Source organism: Anas acuta, chromosome 10 (assembly GCF_963932015.1).
Source record: "Anas acuta chromosome 10, bAnaAcu1.1, whole genome shotgun sequence".
In the NCBI taxonomy this organism is placed as follows: domain Eukaryota; kingdom Metazoa; phylum Chordata; class Aves; order Anseriformes; family Anatidae; genus Anas; species Anas acuta.
The window spans coordinates 13,917,916-13,934,102 of record NC_088988.1 but is presented as its reverse complement, the minus strand read 5'-3'; the positions used below and the strand labels follow the sequence as shown (position 1 = coordinate 13,934,102).

Sequence of the window (16,187 nt, the reverse complement as noted above, 5' to 3'; positions counted from 1 at the left end):
ACTGCTGAAGTCACTAGCACCACAGTGTTTAAAGTACTTTTAACTCATGGTTCTAATTCTGGCTACTTTTTTTTTTTTTCTTTCCCCTTGCATGAAAATTTGGAACTGTTCACAACCAAACGAGGAACTGAAGTAAGTTTTTAAATTATCTGCTTAGAAGAGAGATGGCTAACTTCTGAAGATCTAAGGAGTTAAGAGCGTCGTAAGCATACAAAGCCCGTTTGATTACAGAGGGCCCGAACTTCCTGTGATTGATCAAGTGTTATACTTTTTCTAAAAATAAAAAGACACACAACAACTCTCAAACTTATGGAAACTTTCAGTGCTTTATAGCTTTACAGTATATAGCACAGAGCATAATTCTTCAGTTCTTTTATAAAGCTGCCTTTGCAGTATTCCTCACTCAGAATGTCTGAAGACTGCACATTGGCTAAACGAGCATGTCAGAAGCATTCCCCCAGCTTTATCACTCTTCCTAAGAAACGGGTCTCAGCATAGTAAAATCCTGTTTGCAGCGGTTCCTGCCCAGCTCTGAGCTCTTGGTTTTTGTTTTGCTCCCCTCACTGATAAGTTGTCCCTTCTCTTACTGTTAGAGGATCTTCCACCAATGTCTGGTGGAAGGAAGGTTCATCTGAAAACCTTGCTGATTATAGGGGATGATCCTGCTCATCTTCAACGCTGGTATAAACCACCTGGAGTCAGTACATAGGCACTGGCTCCTTCCAGAACTGAATTTGTTATGTTTACATTAATTGTTTCACCATTTGAAACAAATGTTTATTTAAAGCTGATCAAGGTAAGAGCTGACCAGTGTGCCATTTATATCATCAGCGACTTTGCCACTCCATCACAGCAGGTTTTACTTTGAAGAAGCAAAAATAGCTTCATCAGACACAGAAGGAAAATTTTAAAGCTGCGGCTAATCAGCAGCAGTCTGTGGAGAAAACAGCGAAGTAATGAAATCTCCACTTCTGAATAATTTTACTTGGGAAGCAGTCAGACTTCAGCATAAATTAACTCTGAGCATCCAGCTCTGTTTTCAGCTAGAATGAGTCAATCAAGTGCTGAAGCTAAATTCACGGCTTTTCATGCCATACTCTTTAGGGGAGGGTACAGTGAGATCATTTTTTTAGGCACTAAATATTTTTCCCACTACATAGGAGATCCATTACTTGTAAAATACAAGTCACAGTTACCGACATATGGTCTTTCATTAACTTTATGCTCTCAATATTCCACATACTAGTAATCAATAACACTGGAATGCTTAAACAGACACTTGGCCTGTAAACACACACAGACATATTTTTTTTTTCTTTTTTTACTTCCTCCCTCTTTACTTATTTAGTATACATTATAGACTTTGGTCTAGTTTTTATCACTTTCTTTTTATCACTTTTTTATCACTTAATTACAGTTTTAATTACATCTCATGTCTCTAGTACTACCTTAAAGGGTTATGTCTGAGCAGATAATTAAGTCTGTTTCACAAATCTTTTTAAAGTTTTCGCTAACTTTTTTTTATTACAGCAACTTATTTATTTATTTTTACCAGATAGGCAGCATATGGCTTCAGTATGGACTAATATTTAATGAATGCTTTTAAATTAATTTGATCCTTTTCCTACTCTGTCATGATCACATCATTTTTTCTTTAAATAATCCGTTATTCAAAATTAATTTGAGGATCTAAAGTTAAAATTTTAAAGTTACATTTTGACTAGGAACTTGTATGCAAAATATTTATGGCAATAATTCAATCTTAAACTAGCTTGACTTACAAAGCATTCTGAAACCTCCCAACCTGGATTTCCAGAAGTAGGTAGAGTGATCTATACTTGGGTACCTCAATTAATGGTCTGTTTTTTCAAAGATGCTAAGTAAAATTATTTTATTCCCTACTAAGATTTAACTAGTTACAGTCTGCACATATTTAGTACTTTTGAAGGGCTATAAGAGTGGCAAATACTACGTTTTCATTTCCCAAACAGTTTACAAAAAGAATGGTATTTTAATATTCTTCTGTTAAGTAGTAATACAGTAAGTGGCCTTGTACTCCAAAATAAACAAACATTAAATAAAAAACAGAAGCTCTTTTGCTCTACCCATAACAATGAAGTTTTCTCCTAAAAATAAATAAATAAATAAATAAATAATATCCAATTCAAATGAATAATGGAAGACTGCAGTTTTTATGCTGTCAGTATTTACTTACTGATCATTAAATTTCCTACTAGAGCTAATGTGGAAGCTACTACCATACACAATCAATAATCTTCCTAGAAGATCAAGACTCAGACATTGGTAATAGTCAGCCAGAAATTAAATACTTTTTTTTTTTTGGTGGTCATGGTATGGAGAAAGCAATACAAACATTCCCAGCAACCCTTATTTAGCTTACTGACTTCCTGCTGAAGGATGATGTTCTAATCTTCAGAAGCTTTGTTTGACTGGACAAGTTTGACTGGCTGAAACTTATTAGCACACTTCAACTTGGAAAAGAAGCAACAAAATTTACTATTTTTATCAAGTTTTATGAAGTGCTTGTCACAACAGATAGGGCAAGTTTGGATAATCAGTTCTTATTACTATTAAATATGTTTTGCTCCCAGAAGAAGGATGAGTCATTTTGTCCAAGTGGTAAAAAAAAAATTATCTGGTTGCTTTAGCAAGTGGAATTCCAATAAAAGATGGCACTTGATAGGAGGAACACACATTCTTACTAGGAACAGCAAGAACCAGAAACATGAAATTCAGATATACAAGATGTTGCACATTTTAACTAGCGCTGTTCTTTGATGACATGACAAGCATCAATGAATCAATCAATTTAACTTGACCTCTGTGAAATATTAACTGTGGAGTCCAGCCAATATTTTCCAGTTTGCGTTCAAGTCAAGCTTAGAGTTATTCTGGAAGTGATCCAGCCTGACCCCTTAAAAAAGGCTGATCCTTTAGCAAAAAATCAGCCCCACCCCCCAAAAAAGTTGCTCTAAGACATGAGGCACCCCCAACAATTAAAGCATCCAAAATCTTGAAATTACAACTGGAAATTTAGCTCTAAGTCCATTTTAGGTACACAAACACAACTGGTTTAGGCATCCATCCAAATAAAAACAGTTTTCAGATGTAAAAAGTTTGGACTAGATGATCTCAGAGGCCTTTTCCAACTTAAGTGATTCTATGATTTTGGTCTTCATACGCAACTAGAGCATTGTTGGTATCTGATGGATAAATTAAATTTTAGTGATAATTATTTTCCTGTTATTCTATGGATTAGTTCAGTTCATCCATATTAAATATTTGCCCCCCTTAAGGCTACTAGCAGATTAAAAATTCTCCTTGGTACATTTACAAGTTGCCTGAAAATCTTTAAACATTCTCTTTGGATCTCTTTTTTATGCAGTATTTCCCTACTATGCTCCCATTCTGTTCTCTGACAGCCAAGTCTCTTCGGACACAGTCATTGCCTAGATTTTATTCTGCCCCTCAAAGTGTTTTTGCATTCTAGGCATTTTGCCTTATTTATTCTTACCTGTTTAAATAATGGTTTTCCCTCCTGTGTTCTATAACATAACTTACGTCTGTCCAGCATGGACAGCACTGTGCAACAAACATAGGACTGTTTCTCTGCTTCGCCTGCCTGTCTGCTCTCCTTTTCTCTTTCTCTTGAAAGCAGCCCTGCTGCACAACACTATCTGCTACACAGCTCCAAACACAAAGAAAAAGGTAAACCACCACAGAAATTTTGGGTATATATGAAGGGAGGTAAAAGTTATTCCACAATCAGATGACAGGGAAGGGACACGTCTTTCAAATGGTTTTGATGACGAGTCACAAACTCTATCTCAGTATTCTTCAGTTTTCTGAGCAAAAGTCTTTTAGAAGTCATATGTCTTTCATACTGTTCAGATATCCACACCATGAAAAAACCTTTCTGAAATTGGTCATTCACCCAGTATAACTTTGAAAAGCTTCCCATCCGGTTACTCATGTTACAGGACATTAATCGTATCAAACTATGATACAATTTAAATATTTCCTCTCTATGATATCATCTTAAATAAAAGATCTGGGCAGACTTGAATAAAAAAGGAAATTTTTAATTCAGCCATGCTTTCTCACTAACTTCTTGGAACTGAGTAACTTTCATGAAGGTTTTTAATGGAGATTTTGCTGAACCACCTAAGAAAAATCACCTCAAAATGAACACTCGTCATTTAAATGCTTACCCAGAGAAGTATTTTAAACTGGACCAAGTACTAACATATTTTAACTGGATCTTTTATCAATGAATGAGGGAGGACTAGTTGGAGATGTGAGAGTAGGGGGCAGCCTTGGCTGCAGTGGCCATGATATGGTGGAGTTGAGGATCCTGCAAGGAAGAAGCAGGGCAGAAAGTAGGATTGTGACCCTGGACTTCAGGAGAGCAGACTTTGTCTTCTTCAGGGATTTACTCGGAAGAATTCCCTGAGTTCGGGCCCTAGAAGGAAGAGGGGTCCAAAACAGCTGGTCAGTATGCAAGTATCACTTCCTCCAAGCTCAAGATCAGTGTATCCCTATGAGCAAGAAGGCAAGCAAAGGGGGCAGGAGACCTGCACGGATGAACAAGGGAGCTCCTGGAGAAGCTCAGACAGAAGGAAGTTTACAGCATGTGGAAAAAGGGACGGGTCACTTGGAAGGAATTTAGGGACACTGTCAGAGTATGCAGGGATGCAACAAGGAAGGCCAAGGCCCAACTGGAATTAGATCTGGGAAGGAATTAGATCTGGGAAGAAGGGTTTCTTCAAATACATCAGTAGAAAAGGGAAGACTGGGGAAAATATTGACCCACTGCTGAATGGGGTGGGTGCCCTGGTGACAAAGGATATGGAGAAGGCAGAGTTCCTGAATGCCTTTTTTGCTTCTGTATGTGAAATGTGTTCATCTGATTCGTCTCAGTATGGAACAATGCCATGGCCGCATGGTATGATGAATGTGACCTTCTGTCTTACATACCCTTGTATAACCACAAGTCTAAGAAAAACAGAGTTGTTAATGTATATAGTTCTTGTATCTTGCAAAGGAATAGTCCAGCAATTTGTGTCAATAAGGGATAAGAGAACAAAGAGGTTTCAGTATAACTGCTAACTATTATGACTATTGCATGGGACACTATGCAAGTCTCTGATATCTGGCCAAGAGATTAAGGAGAAGGGGAAAGCTGAAGGATGACTAAAAGACAAAGCTTGCAGGGGACACTGTACAAGTCTCTGACATCCAGCCAAGATGGACAAAGGAGAAAGACAAGAAAAAAAGCCTGGGAGGAAGACTACGAGCCTTCAGCTCGAGAGACCCCCAAAGGACCACCAGAGACTGATACGCATGCACCAGTAGGAGGGTTTGGATTCCGGAAACTAATTACAATAACTCTGCCTTTTCTAGAAGTAATAATGAGTATGTAGGAGCCTAGGAGCATAAAAACCAGCCACCTGATGTAACTTGTGTGCGTCTTGGTGGAGCAGAGACTCCCGGTGCACCCAGCGCTGTTTGCTTACCTCTATTCATTTAATAAATTGTAAACTTTGATTGTAACCCTATTTGGGACTTAGCCATTTATTACATGTATTTACTGCTAAGATCAGCCCTCAGGAATCTCAGATGCTGAAGACAAGAGAGGAAGTCCAGATAAAGGACGGCTTTCCCTTGGTCAAAGAAGATCAGGTCAGAGATCAGCTAAGCAAACTTGATATCCACAAATCCATTGGCCCCGATAAGAATGCACCCATGGGTGCTGAAGGAGCCGGCCAATATTAGCCCGATTAAATGTTGAGCCCAAAATGCTAGAACAGGTAGGCAATTTAAAGAACCATCCTAAACTAATAAACATTCAGAAGTAGAAAAATCCCTAGGTTTTGTAACTGAGCTGTAAGCAACTGTTTGTGGTACCAGGCATGTGCTGATTCTGCTTTTTATTTGTTTAATAAAGAGGAAGGCCTGAACTGTTATTTAAATCCAAAAATGAAGAACCTGTCTGTATCCCAAAAATGGACAGTGAACAAGAAGGAATACAGATGAGTGTATGCAGTTCAGAATAGGAGGGCAAAAGACCTGAAAATGATAAAAAGGTCATGGTAGCATTTATTCCTATAGTTGTTCTCTAGCTGTCTCCAATAAATATTCTTGCCACCTTTATGCAAATAACTTAATTCATCTCATCCTAAAAAAATATTAATAGAAGAAATATTCACTTATGCATAGAACTTAGTCAAACAATTTGTATGTAAAAAGGTTTTGACTTAAGCCATTTTTATTTAGCCAGTGAAACCAGGTTTGTAGTACCTATTACAATTCATTAAAGCTGTTCACAGGAAAAGGCCATGAGATGCCTGCTGTTTCTGATTATCAGAACAGAGCTAAAAGCTATCTACCTCTTCTGTTGCTCCCTTGGATGCTACAATTATCCTGGCCAATTGGACATGAAAAAGAACATCCATTCTTTCAGAAATCCGAAGCATAATCTACTAGCCTGGATAACTACACTGCTTAAAAACACTGTAGACAGATTCAACTGTAACTGTTCATCGGACAGTTTGCTGAGCAGCAAAATGTCAAAAATGGTCTCAGATAACTATTTCTTTTTTCTTTCCTGCCAAAGAAAAATAATTCTCATCCATAGACAGAAAAAAAAATAAAAATCTCCCCATAAATTATAGGTAGCCTCAAGCTAACTTCATGTAACAGGAACACTAAATAAGAATACTAACTGTTAAGCTCTAGATGTCTTCATGTCTTAATCTACAGTTATTTGCCTTCAGGTTGTACAATCCAGTAAGTGATTTGGAATCAGTGTAACAAGGCTACAATAGTGCCTTCGTAAACTACAAGCTTTCAGTTCTTGATGACAACTGCTATTCTGTTGCCATTCAAATTTAAGTTATATTGAAATAATCAAGGTTTACTAGCATTATTTTGACTGCATACTTAAACTATATTAAAATAAATTTTTTATTCTTACTAATTTGGCATTTAATTGGCACTTTTTTTTTAACTAAGCTTAATTATAGGGTCATATTTGCTTGCCTTTCAGACTGAGATGTCGCTCCACTAAAGTTAAACTAAACATGGAACAGAAGACTACGTAGATTTACTATTTTGGACTTTGACAGTAAAATACTCGTTTATCAGTGCAACGCTATGAATGGAAAAAGTAACCCCACTTTATTCACTTGATCAACTTTTACCTCCTAATAATTGCAAATATTGTTTAGTCATTATGAGTCATCCTATCCTTCCTTACCACCAGCAGGACGGTTAGCGTAATCAATTTTTTTTTATTTACACACAGGACAGCTCCTATATCATGAACAAGGCACAGGCTTTTCTTGACTATCAAAAATATTTCTGACTTGAGTTTTGCATTCTTCATGCAAGGCTCCACAATAAGGGTATCAGAAGCCATGGCATAAAGATAAACAGGGACGTTAGTTTCCCACTGTGGGTACTAGTTACTAATATATGAAAGGATACGTTTAAATCATACTATTAGTAAAAAAATCTCTATAGCGATGACAGAACCCACAGGCAATAATTCCAATACCTACTCCAGGGCCTTAGTCTTCAGTATACACTGCTTTCCCTGCTTCTTCCATTTTCTGTTTTCTTGAATTCCCTTACCTGCCTGCTTTCCAACAATATGGCACAATTAGAGGTAACACATCATGCTCTGTTTTATTTCTGGTAACACAACAGCTGAAGTCTCTTTCTGTGAAGCGCCAACCTGATCATCTTCCTGGATTCCCTGTAGCTTTGAGGATTACCAGAAAAGGGTGGACCGTCTAATTAACACCTCTAAGCATTGTCTAACACAACCCCTATAATAGTTGTGAAATCTCCCACACCTACAACTATTTTGCACATTTTTTTGCTCATTTGTTAACAGTCCCCCATAAAAAAAACACATCTCTAGATATTCTAAAATGACCTGCTTTCTCAGTTCAGCCTACTTTTTCTGTGCATTTAATATCTATCCTTGAACAGTTATAAACAGACTGTTACAATGACATACAGAGTACCATGCCGTGGAATCTCTTAGTGATAAATCATTTACCTTCAAATGAAGAATCATGAAAAAGTTATGCAGGACATCTCAAAGCAATTTTCAGTACTCTATGTGAACTAGAAGGTCTAAAAATAGTTTCAAAAATGTATTTAGATAGTGACTATTTAAGGGCAGATCAAGGCTGCCTCTAAGAAGCACTTATTAGAGAGTTTATTGCATTTTTGAATACTTAAATACTTTATATTTATTTCATATATCCTTTCAATTATACAAGACTTAACTGTACCTGGCTGCGTCATGTATTTTAGCTACACCATTTGGCACAAGCTCTGCTTTTCTATTCCAGTATCAATGAAACAGAACTTCTTCCTCTATTTTAATTTTTAGTCTATTTCTTTGCAAGGCAAAGGAAGCATTGATGCTACATGGTTATAATTTAATGAGGATGAGAAAATGGAGGTAGTGAGGAGGAATCATGACATCTGCTGTTCTTTAACATAGTAAGAGAAAACCTTTGGAAGCATAGCTGGGTAAACCCTTAGATAGAACGATCAGTGATCCTTCAGTAATGTCTGATTAAATGTTTGCTAAGCCCATCAATAAGAATTTGGACATACAACAAACTGAAAACAAGTAATACATTGAGGTATCCTTAGAAAATAAAATTAGTAATCTTTTTCTTCCTTTCTTTCCTAAGATTTCTTCTTCCAGTCCTTCTGCTGAGATAAATGCAGGGATGCCACTGAAATTGGAAAGAAATTTGTTCTCCTATCTGGCTTTCCCTGAATTCATTTTACTTGTGCAGGAAAATGGGAGTCTCTGTCTGCAGGGTAAGCAGGCTGGTTGCTGCTGACAACAGCACACTACAGCTGCTGTTAGCAGAAAGCAGGATCCATGAATCCAGTTATTCAGCTGTACTCAAATGGTTGAAGATTGCCTATGCAAGACCTTAAAGAACTTTTCATACTTGATATGATAAAGTCATTCTACTTTTACTTCTGTCCAAAACTATTTGGAACTCTAATAAACTTACTTAATATAGGCAGAGCTAATTCCAGCTTCAAAAGTAGTGCTCAAGAATTTTTATGTGAATTTGGGAGCAAAGTGATGCTTATTCTTCTTCCATTTCAGTGCCCAAAAAGTTAGAATAAGGACTAGGTGTATGAAATAAAAAATGAGAGTAAGAAAGATGTGAGATCTGGGACATGAATTATTGTTATCTGCATTTTATAAAGAACTGTTGTTCTCACTAAGTCCTTTAATTGAATGATAATGTGTGTTAATAATAATCTGTGAGTTTGAATTATCATATTTAGATTATTCACAAGTATTTTGACTATATTTTGGTTGCGTCTCATTTTTTTTTCCAAAGCAGAAAATGGCTACTGGTGTGCTTTCAGCTAAAAAAAGAACTTGGCCTCATCGTGATTATGGGGTGAGGACAAAATGCAAAGAGAAGGGAGTTGTGACTCTTCCACACAAGCAAACCCTGTGCTAATTTCTGGTTTTGTAATTTGGGATACCCCACAGCTATATATACTCCTGAAAGCTTTTCTCAACTACACCATTTACCTCAGCTAGGCTCTCTATCATTTCAAGTTCCCTGCTATTTCAGATGTAGAATCCCTCTACCCCACACTACCACACCAAAGTTCCAATTTTGAGGATGTACATTCTATTGTTACTTGAACGTGTAGGAAATGACAAAAGGAAGAAATTCTGTTTTTCATTATTTGTTTTTGACTATACCCAGAACTCATTTTTAATAACTCTGAGTCATTATTCAGAGAACAGCATTTGCCTTGTAGTCTCATAAACATGTAGTCTTCCTACACCTACAATTTCAGTCAAATAAAAATTCGAATGTAGTAAATACTATTGTAAGCTTCTCTACTGTAGTTTGCTCAAACTGTATAATGATGAAAAGTTCAGGTATGGCACTAAGAATACAGAATTCTGACTTAAGTAAGCTGTGAAATACTCTGGGGAAGGTACTTTAGGAAGTGATTTGATGGTTGTCATGTAGCCAGGATTAGAATAACTATAAGACAGCTGTATGTATTCCACAGACTTCACTTACACTGTGATCAAGTTAGTATGCTGGTGGCATATAATGTAGAATCAGAGCAGGAACCTTTTGAATCAACACAAATCCAATAGTGGATAAAACCAAAAATCACTACGCAGTATGTAATATCAGAATCTGTGTCATTTTCTCACCTTTTCAGGAGAGCTGCAGAAGTGAGCTTGCTCAGTAGAGTGTGGCTGCATGATCCAGCTGCTATCAAGGAAGCCTGTTACGCTGACATTTAAGAACTATCCAAAAAACATCTGAAAGAGGAAGAGAAACCATTGCAATATCAACCTATTGAAAAAGTAACAGTAAGCCTTACTTCTTCTGCATCATTAGTATAGATAAACCATGCAGGGATAAGGATGATCCAAATGAAAGATTTGCTAACATCATGTAAATAAAATATTCTGCTTAGTTTAATTTGGTTGTCCAGGTTTCCCTGTAATGTTACTTGCTAGCTTGCAGTGCAATTGCTAGAAAACATCTCCTGGGCACTGGGGTTCCAAAGCAGCAACACCAGGGCCATGCATAGGATCCTAACATAGAATCTAAGTTCCTCTCTACAAAGAGAAAGCTAAAGCACCATTTAACACTCACCATCTAACAATACGAAATTCCAGAAGGAAAACAAAAAGCTTGCAGAGCAGAAACACACAGCTTTTCAATATCCTGAATACCACGTATCTCACAGGGAGAGATGGCATAGTGCTCAAACTTCTGAATTAAGTTGCAAGCATTTAGCTCCTTGTATTAAACAACTCTTGAGAAACCTTCCTTTAATGGTCGTTACCAAAATCATAAGTTTACTTATACACTGAAAAAAAAAACACAATTCTTTTGACAAGGAGCTACATAGAATTAGTTTGGAAATACTGTGTCAGTTCATTTGTAAGGTAAATAATGACACTCTGCTTCATAATTATCTGAAGAGCCCCGCAGAGACATTGGTATGTCTTTGATTTACCCTTGCAACAAGAAGGACATAGAGGTGCTTGAAAGAGTCCAGAGAAGGGCAACGAAACTGGTGAGGGGTCTGGAGAACAAGTGCTATGAGGAATGGCTGAGGGAGCTGGGCTTGTTCAGCCTGGAGAAAAGGAGGCTCAGGGGCGACCTTACTGCTCTCTACAGGTACCTTAAAGGAAGCTGTAGTGAGGTGGGGGTTGGTCTGTTCTCCCACGTGCCTGGTGACAGGACGAGGGGGAATGGGCTGAAGTTGCACTAGGGGAGTTTTAGGTTGGATGTTAGGAAGAACTTCTTTACAGAAAAGGTTGTTAGACATTGGAATGGGCTGCCCAGGGAAGTGGTGGAGTCACCATCCCTGGAGGTCTTTAAAAGACGTTTAGATGTAGAGCTTAGTGATATGGTTTAGTGGAGGACTGTTAGTGTTAGGTCAGAGGTTGGACTCGATGATCTTGAGGTCTCTTCCAACCTAGAAATTCTGTGATTCTGTGATTTATGTCTGATGCCTTTTTGAAAGGCAGCTGCAATCGGGCTACAGCATTTTTTTGCAGTGCTTTGCTTTTCATTAGGAAGGTGGCGTCCTGACTTCATTTAGTTGCTTTTATGTATGTTTTATCTTCTAAATCTCGGTGACAGGGAGGAAGGGTGCACAGGGACAGGGCACACCTTTCAGGACTTTCTCCAAGACCTTAACAACTGTATCATCTCTTTGTCTCTAATTACGCCCACAAAATTACGGAAGAACTGCAGGATCTTAGCCTTTTGTTAATAAATAAATAAATTAATTAAAAATGTTGACTCCTCCACCCCAAGCAAAAGGCGCAAGCCACCCCCTGACAACACCCCAGCGAGGGGGGATCATCCGAGCACGGCGCCCAGCGGGGCGGGAGGAGGCAGCGACCTCCAGCGCCTCTCCCCACAGCGGGGCCGGGTCCCCAGGGGGCAGCACCACCCAGCCCCGCGCCCCGCGCCTACAACTCCCGGCGTGCAGCAGGAGCAGAGCCTCGCCCCCCCCAGGCCGCGGGGAGGACCGGGAAGGGCGCTCGGTCCCCCGCGGGGCGGGGCGCGGCGGCGGGGCCCTCCCGCGCCCAGGGGCGGGGAGCGCGGCTCGGCCCCGCCCGCGGCGCCCGGCGGAGCTGTTCAGCGCCCGGTGCTGAGCCTGAGCCTGCCCCCGGCGCACGGAGCCTCCGGCGCCGCTCCCTGCCCGCCGCTCGCATGGCTCCGGGGCTTTGAGCTCCCCACCCGCCCGCCGTGGATGCTGCAGCTGCAGGCGGCCCCGGCTCCGCGGCAGGTAAAGCTCCCGTCCACCTCCTCCTCCTCCCCGCCCAGCCCCAGCCCCGCGAGGGGAGCACGAGGAACAAAGCGGGGCAGAGCGCCTGCTGCTGAAGGAGTTTCGGGATTTTAATTGCCGGGAGGTGGGGAAGGGAAAGGGCTGGTTGATCGCAAAGAGCTCTGCCTCGTTGTTCAGGGAGAAAAGGGAGGCGTGATGCTGCCCCGGGAATCGTGTTCTCGTGGTTCAGCAGGGTTTGGCGTACAGGTAGTGCTATAGGCAAGACTGCAAAATGGTTTCCTTGAATACCCTCCTTAGCTGTGGTGCTCAGATGGGTTTTGCACAGCACTAATTTCTTGCTCATTTCTGTATGGATTACTACTGCCCCAGCAGAGCCGGGGCGCACAGCTGAAGGTTAGAGACACAGCAGCGTGGAGAGGGGTCCTGTGGCAGAAGTGGGAGGAAAAAATGCCTCTGTATTTAAGGCCAAATGACAAGTTACATTCTAAATGAAGTCGGTTACAGCCACGCATGGTGCTGCTATGCCTGATGCTCCAGGCTTCCTCTTAGTGCTGGGTGATGAGTAAGGACTGGAGCAAGCAGATTAAACATGCACAATCAAGCAGCAAGTGTTCTCAGCTGTGCCTATGTGGAGTAGCTTCCCTTGTCAGTGGAGTGGTGAGTATTTCTTAACTACCCAGGAACCGCGTGTCTTACTCTAGAGTAGGCTGCAGTTGTATTTGTTGTTGTATTTTTTGTGCTGGTAACTGACCAGCTTAAAGTGTTTAAGTGGCATGGGAAAGGAGAGGCTGGAAAAAGAACAGTCTGCATTCTTCTCAGGTGTAGATGGTAAGAAGTTTAACCTGGGAGATCTCAGGAACCTGCATAGGTTGTGCTGATTTCAACAAGAAACCAGGGAATCAAACTAAGGTAAAAAAAACTACTTCCTTTAGAGAACCAAATACAATCTAATTGGCATATTCTGCACATTTTACTTCTGCCCTGTATCAAGATTTTCTTTGTTTAAGGTAACCACCGCTCCCCACATTACCATATCAGGTATTAAACCAGAAAGGAATTGCTGGGTTCAGTAAGACAGGCATTTAAAAGCAAGTTGATGAGACATCAGTTCCCATGTTAAAGATTTTCTCAGTCTGGATTGAAACTTAACACTTCTCATTTTTCATTACTTTTCCTTGAATCAATGATTTTAATAGGTCCAGGTGTGTAATTAATTTTCAGGAGATAATGCATTTGATTCATCTTATCTAGGCTGCAGTTTCAATTTTTGTGCTTTATCTTACTAAGAAGATTTGAACAGATTGGGTACTATCTCTCAGTCCTCACATATCCAGAAAAACTCTCCTCCCAGTAAGAATCCTGGATACACAGGGCAGAACATCAGGCCCTTAAAGGTAGCCTTTCAAGTTAACAATTACAACAGCACATTACTGTAAAATTAAAAAATCAATTTGTGCTTATGACAAGGCAGGCTTCCCCCCAGCAGAAATAAAATGTTTCCTGACATGGCTCCTCCCTACTTCTGGCTTTTAGTCTCAGTGCCACAGAAGCCTCAGAGCATGTGATCAGCTATATGTGACTTAAGCTATGCTATTGATTTTTTCTTACAATGAACGATTACTATGGAGTGACAAGTCAACCATTTTGATGTTAACAGATCTAGCTCTGTTCAGTGCTGGTAACCATAGCACACAGCCTAACCCACTCTGTACACCTCACTGTAGCAGCTTGCTTTAAATTAAAGGACACAAACCTTAAAATAGGTTCTCTTTTTGGGTAGGAATGAAAGAGGCTTAATACTAGAATGGCACTGTAGACATTTCAGTTGCTGCCTGCAATAGTCCTTGAGGAGCCACTGAAATCTCAGAGGGGCTAAGCTGCATGCTCTGACCACACCCCTACATTGCCATAATTCATAAACCGAGACTGCTTGCTGCCACATCGGCATTTGTACCTGGTCAGTTAGGACAAAGACAAAGCTCTTTTGTGGTAATAAAGCTCGTACAGCATGCCTTTAATAAGATCTATGATCTTAGTCTTCAAGATATTTTAAAAAGTACATTTCTGTTACCCCAACATTACTTATACTAAAGGCTATTGCAATTAGAACATTTTTTAATTGCTTACATGGCAGCTTGGACAATAAAGTAGTATTTTTCTAATATAGATCCACAGTGACTTTCCCTGTCCAGTTATCATGAATTCGGCACAGTACAATAAATCTCAAGTTGCAAGCTCTTCATGGAAATGTTTATCCTCTATAGTAGACTGCTGAAGTCATGGAAATATTTCCATTACACTTAAGCAAAAGTCTATTTTTCAGGAAGACTTGTGCAAAAACAGTATTTGAGAGCCACTGCTATGATCCCACTATGCAGCAAGACTTTTTTAAAAATCAAAATCCTTATAAGCATAATTGGTATAAAAATGCTAAAGTTAAAAATCAACATGTCATTGAAAAGCAGAGTCACATTTTTTCCTGCTAATTATATGTGGGAGTGAAGAGACATACTTTCATGAAAGAGAGACCAAGTACCCTACATCACGATAAAATCTTTTAACATGCTGTTTTGTTCCCTGGATTGCGGCCGAGACTGTCTATGTACTTTATAGAACCTAAAGAAAAAAAATGTACCATATAGTGCCAGTTTTCTGCTCAAATTCTAGCAACGTTTGCCATTACCTATAACTAATTGTACTTATCCCCATGAATGGCATTAAATTGTTGGTATGACGCCCCCAACTCTGCTCTTTGAAAGCTATTTAAACACACAGTGCATTAAAGTCACTGAACTGCTTCATTTAAGAGGGTCTGCAAGCTTTAAGCAAGTCACCAGGATTATGCCTTTCAAATAGCAAGTAATGGTCTCAGTAATTTTTGAAGGTATAGCTCCTAACTTGAAGACTTACCTGTGGATTCTAAATATTTGTAGTAAATTTTCCACAACGCTCAACAGTAAAGAAAATTACATCTGCTCTCCAAGCATGACTGCTAAAATCATGTACTTTTATGTACTGCAGTTCAAAGTCACTGTAAAAAACCTGTGAAAACAGACTACAGTTGAACTGTGACACTGTGCAGAGGAACAGTACAAGGTGACTACATAATGCTGGCAAGATTTTGCACGGGAATACTCATTTCCATTTTATTTTGAATTACACAAAAAATTTGGGCATTAGCTTGCAGACAAGTATCCATGCTGAATTGCAGTCAGGAAGAAAATGTTGTACTCACTAAGTTCTACTGAACTTTTTTTCTAGTACTTGGGGTGGGAGTAAGAAACGAAGCTGGGTTAGAGGACAAGCCCTGCATGTTACAGTTGTATTTATCCAAATCACCAGATTTCAGCAATTCCTGACTTAGTCATGACAGTTCTGCCCTTTGATGGCCATCCTGTCATGGTCACCACAGCAGCAGGCAGAATGCTGCCATACCTTAATAAGAGGATGTTTGCTGGTCACTTTAAGCAGGAAGAGATAGCTTCATGATTACAGAGAATCTCAGTGAAGATGAAGGAGACAGAAATTTCTCAGTCTTGATTCTTGTGCTACAAGTCTGAGGTTTAGCAAGTATATTTGAAGAACTCAACGGAAGCACTCGTGTGAACTGAGCCCCATCTCCTCGCTGGGAATGGATGCCTGGGCAGCATGCCTGCTGCTCCTGTCTGTACGATCATTCCCTCTGGCTGCTGGCCTACTGAGCTTCAGGTTAAATGGCACTTCATAGTTTATGCTCTCCATTCACCTGCTATTCTACAGCTAGCATAGATGTGCTTGGACGAGCATCAATTCATAAGAACTGCATGAAATAGAAACCCGAA

At 39.7% G+C, this 16,187-nt stretch overlaps 1 protein-coding gene and 1 long non-coding RNA gene across 6 annotated transcripts in view; one reads left to right on the top strand and one right to left on the bottom strand.

Moving 5' to 3' along the window:
• Nucleotides 1–16,187, bottom strand: part of LOC137861889 (uncharacterized) — a 137,224-nt gene that overhangs the window by 108,177 nt on the left and 12,860 nt on the right. For all 5 annotated transcript variants that reach the window (XR_011099909.1, XR_011099907.1, XR_011099910.1 and 2 more), the window contains exon 3: nt 10,262–10,372. This is a non-coding gene — a long non-coding RNA (uncharacterized lncRNA). The remainder of the gene's footprint in view (nt 1–10,261; nt 10,373–16,187) is intronic.
• Nucleotides 12,128–16,187, top strand: part of SMPD3 (sphingomyelin phosphodiesterase 3) — a 120,759-nt gene continuing 116,699 nt past the window's right edge. Inside the window, exon 1 of the mRNA XM_068693475.1 lies at nt 12,128–12,366. The gene's annotated coding sequence lies outside the window, so the exon portion shown is untranslated. The remainder of the gene's footprint in view (nt 12,367–16,187) is intronic.